Source organism: Lathyrus oleraceus, chromosome 4, assembly GCF_024323335.1.
Source record: "Lathyrus oleraceus cultivar Zhongwan6 chromosome 4, CAAS_Psat_ZW6_1.0, whole genome shotgun sequence".
In the NCBI taxonomy this organism is placed as follows: domain Eukaryota; kingdom Viridiplantae; phylum Streptophyta; class Magnoliopsida; order Fabales; family Fabaceae; genus Lathyrus; species Lathyrus oleraceus.
In genome coordinates, this window is record NC_066582.1 from 164970949 (window position 1) to 164976365 (window position 5417).

Consider the following 5417-nt stretch of genomic DNA (forward strand, 5'->3'; position numbering starts at 1 on the left):
CCATTCATCTGCTGATGTTTGGTTACCTCTCCGTTGGTTTCGATAAACGTTAAGTTTTTCCCATTCGTCCGTTGGCGTATGGTTGTATCACTTTCTTCCCAGTTCATCTGCTGATGCCTGGTTACCTCTCCGTTGGTTTCGATAAACGTCGAGTTTTTCCTGGTCGTCCATTGACCGTCTGGTTGTGGTTTTTTTCTCATTCATCGTCTTTCGAGATCTGGATGCGACTGTACCCTTGAGGAAAAATCAAAATCCCCAGTAATACATATCAGATCCCAGTGGAAGCTTCCGTTGGTGAATTTTCCTTTCTTGGATCCCCGCAGTGTGCAAATTTCTACAGTTCTTCGGTATTCAATCCTTGTTTACCCTGAAGGTCTGACAGCCATTGCTCTCATCCATTCGGGTTCCCAGTTGATTGAATAGGGGCAGCTGTAGCACCTCAAATTTGCACCTCCCATTTTGTACATTCATTTTCGTTTTAGGTCATTAGCATTAGCATTGTCCACTGCATAGCATTGCATTGTCCATTGCCTAGTGCAAGTCATCAGTCAAGACTGGTCAGGAGATCCAATTGTGCAAGCAAGCAAGTGCATAACCCAAGGAAGCAAAGCCCTAGGGTTGGTTCATTGAGTTCATATGACCTAGGGATCATTTTGAAGTGGTTTGGCCAAAGGATGGATGTTCAGAGATTATCAGTCAAGATGCAATTCATCTGAAACCCTAGAAAGTCAACAGAAGTCAACTGTCAATTCAATCATGGATTTGAAGGTGGGAGATGGTTAGAGATGCCTCATTCATGTCCATGTGTCGCATTACGCGAAAAACCGGCGGGAAAACAAGAACAACAGAGCCGCCACCGTGCGTTATTTATCCCAAAAGAGGGAAAGGAAACGCTCAGAGTAAACCTGGGAAAAGACATGGTCTCGCGACCAGAGAGAATGGGATCGGGAGTCAGTTATGCGAAGGGAAGGTATTAGCACCCCTACGCATCCGTCGTACTCGACGGGATACGCACAATAGGAAGCGAAAATGGTTGCTAAAACACTGCTCAAACACACACACACACACTGGCTGAAGGAGACACAAGAAAACAGACGAGACTGACTCGGCAAGATATCGCATCCTGGGCCTACTTAGTCTATCAAGCATATACATCAGAGTCTAAGTAGTTCGGACTGGGGAAACGACACATGCTCGCTAGGATATCGTATCCTATGCATACGTATCTTCTTGGACGAAGAAGAATCAGAGCATTCGTAGCTCGGCTAACACGCACACAAACAAACACAGGCAAAGGCAAACGTGGAGCCCGAAAGCCAATCACTGGTCTTACATCAGCATCCGAACCAGAACACACACAAGAAGGCAAACATGGAGCCTGAATGCCAATCACTGGGCTTACATCAGCATCCGAACCAACAAACACACACAGGAAACCAACTGCCCATCGCTGGACTTACGTCGGACTCCAACCAGAAAAGGAGAAACAACTCACACAAATAAAACAAAAGGGCGCCCTGAGAGATCAGCTCATCTCCTGCCTACGTATCTCATCTGGTATGAGAATCAGGGCGACGTAGTTCCCCTACGCAGGGAAAAAGGACTAGCCTAACCAGATAACAGAGGGAGACACAACACTAGGGAGACTACGACTCGAGCCTAGATGTTGTCATGCAAAGTCGTCCCTAAATTAAGGTTTCTAGCTAACTTGCACAGGAAGCAAGCCTATCCTAAACATGACTTGCACAGGAAGCAAGCCATACCTAACCTAACTTGCACAGGAAGCAAGGGTCTCGATTGCAACTAGGGCAAGAGAAAGGGGAGGTCTCAATCGCAACGAGGGCGAGAGAAGAGAATTAGTGTTAGTTGTTAGTCAAACTCGACAAGACATCGCATCTCGTGCCTACGTATCTCATCTGGACATGAGAATCAGAGTTGTCGTAGTTCGGCTAAACTATTCCCGTTGGTTTGTGTTTTTTAAGTGGACAACGTCACTATGCAATCTACCTGATGCTCGACCTTTGGAGACTTACTCACCTGTAGTAGAAGGAGTTAACGTGTCCTTAAGAGGGAATAATGTTTGTTTGTGTTTTAGGAAAACTCAAGCAAGAAAGGAAGTCCTATACGAAGGAACCGTGCTACCTTAATTGACATGCAAACGAGACTACGCGGAGTCTAGCAAACCTAGGGGATACAATCACACCACACAAGCACATACAGCATGAAATAAACACACCAACAAGGGGCTCAAACATCAAGGCTAGGTTTTAGTTGAGGGGTCATATCAACCTCAACAAACAAACCACTGGAACTGGGTAGTGTTAGCTCTTAACCTTGCCATTGAGGGGCTAAGGTGAAGCAGATGAAAGGTGAGTGAAGATAAGACTTCACAGCTCTTATCCCTGGCCTGGGAGAGCTTAAGACAAGAATGTGTGGGTTCAGAAGGTAGGAACCCTTCTACACATTTGATACTGACTCAACTGTACAATTGTACAAGATCTTGGGTTTGTATCTGCAATGCATCAACACAGTGGTGTGAGCAAAGCATATGACACACAGAATAGCAGGGGATAGGTTGCATATCCCTTGGGTTCTGCCAATTGCCTCTTCACTTAGGAGGTCTTTGACTCTATACAAGGACAAATGTAAACAGTCACAAACATTGCCTCTTAAGGAGGACTTCAGACAGTTGCCTAGCCAAGTAACAGGCCAGGTCTTCCAGACTACATGAAGATTAGAAGTATACCTCAATGCAAATTGCTCTTAAGCAAAGCAAAGCAAAGTTCACAAGGAACTAAAAGCAACTAAAGTACCTGAAATCAGTCAAGCACAGTTAGTATACAAGTCAAAGTTAAATCAGAATGGAACAAAGGTTAACAGTCAACACAAGCAGATAAATGTGCAATGCATAAGGTTCAAGGCATGTGAGCCAAGCAACCTACAAAACAAATAGATTAGTCATGATAAACAAGCACACTCAATCAACTTGTATTGGTCTCATTGGGTAATTGTTGCTTAACCTGAAAACATGAACTCAAATGTAAGTAACAGGACCACTAGGGCAAGCCTAGGGTCAAAAGGGGATGAGAAAGTCAAAACAGCAAATGAAATCCAATCAAAATCATATTCAAACAATCAAGAAACAAACTCAATTGGGTTCACATTCATATCAATCATCATCATCATTTTATAAGCAGAAGAAGTCAAAGCATGGCATATGGAAGCTCATAGAAGTCAACAGCAAGACTTAACTCAAAACCAATCATAAACAAATCCAAAAATCATCAAATAAATCATGGTCAAACATAATCCACAGCATGGTACGCATGTCAAATTTCAGCTCAATTGGACAAGTAGAAGGTAGTCAATGAAAATCAGAAAGGTAAGGCAATTTTAAGCATGCTCAAAGAAGTCAACCAAACATGCATCAACTTGAAAAAATCATAAATCAGTGATAGCATATGAGAAATGAATGGGACTAAAACCATGGCAAAGCTTAAGATGTCTAGTAATCACATATCAAATTTCATGTCCATCTAATAAAGTATGAGGATTTCACAAATGAAATGGGGACAAGTGTCACAAAAAGTCAACATAAGACCAAACAGGGGAGAAAAATCTCAAACAATTGGAAAATGCCATAAACAAATCCACAAAAAATCACATGTAAACTAGACATACTCAAGCTCAGTCATGCAAAAATTCAATCCATTTTGAGGTCAAGAGGCATGGCTATGAAAATCATCAAGTTGCACATCAATGGTGTGACACAAATTGTCACACCCTACTTCAAAAAATCATAACTCAACAACCAGAGATGATAAATTCATAAACTCTACACCAAAATCACCATGAATGTGTCTAGTTTATGCACAAAAAATTTCAAGGTCATTGGATAATGCATCATCATTTCACGAATGTTTTGGAAAAAGGTACAAAAATTGAGTACATGAACAAAACCCTAATACCAATTAAAATCCACTTATCCAAAAAATCAGGAAAATATATGATAATAAACTAGAGATCCAGATGAATACAATGCAAAAATTCTCATGAAAATTGGATCACAAATGGATGAGCTATGAATTTTGTAAGATTGAGTAACAAAATGAAATAAATATTGAAACAAATAAATGATTTAATTAAAATAATTGGGACCGGTGGCATATTGGTAAATATGCTGAACGTTTAATGAAACGCAGCGTATGGTTTTGATGCGTGGCAGCAGGTGATTCGGCATGGCAATGGAATAGTGAATAGTTCATGCAAAACACGTGCACAGAAAATCTGGAAAATGAAGCTAGGGTTTATCGTGTACAGTGTTCATCATCATCTTCTTCACAAATCGAAATTTCTTTTTTTACCCAGAAAACAAAATCAAGCAAACCATTGGAACCGTCAAACATCACACAATGCGAATACAAGGTCCATTTTCACTAAAATCAACTTAAACAACATGAATCGAGCAAGAACTCATTCCAACATCAAACTTTAAAACAGCATAACTTTCAAAATAGCTAACCATTTCATGTGATTTAAAGCTCATTAGAATCAGCAAAGCATAGTCTAACTAAAGCATGACATGATTTAGGAAATGAAGGAACTCGAAAACTTACCAAAAGTAAAGAGCAGCTGAGATTCTGATGTTGTTTGGTGGTTTTGGTTCGAAACAGATGAAGCTCCAAGCTCCAAAAGGTGAATGGTTGAAGATTTCGAGCTCAAGAATGCTTGGTTTGGTTCAAATCCAACTCCACCATTGATGAGTTCATGGAGAAAACAGTTGTGTGCTGTGCTTACAGTTGGGATTCACGGCCATAAAATGCTTCCAATATGTTGGTTAAGGATGGAACAAGCAAGCAAATTCGTGCTTCTTTGGTGTTTTTTAGCAGAGAATCAAAATGAAGAAATTGAGAGTTTTTGAGAGAAATGATTTTCTGTTTGTGTAATGTTGGCTGCTAGGGTTCTGTTTGGCAGAAAATGGCAAATATATCTTCTGTTTATGTTGCTAAGCATGATTAATGAACTTGGTAATTGGCATTTGGTAATTTTAGTGTTTTTGCTAATTTGAGCAATTTGGCCTAAGTGGTGAGGTGCAAGAGGCTGCAGCTCGAATTGGGCCTTCCAACATGTCTCAAATGTCATTTCTGAACATATTCAAAGGGCCAAAATGATTGAAAGTGTTTATTTTAAAAAGTCAAATTTCACCCTCACTTGAAATTAATTCAAGTAAGTTCAAAAATGCCATTTTGATCTATGATGTTTTGGTGAATGATGATTACATATTTGGAAAGAGGAGATCAAATGTGACATGTTGCAAAAAACCCCACCCAATTTGGCCAAATGGTTTGAGAGATATGGCCTTTTGAAGTTCAAATATTTTTGAGAATGAATTGATCATAACTTGCCAACCATTCATG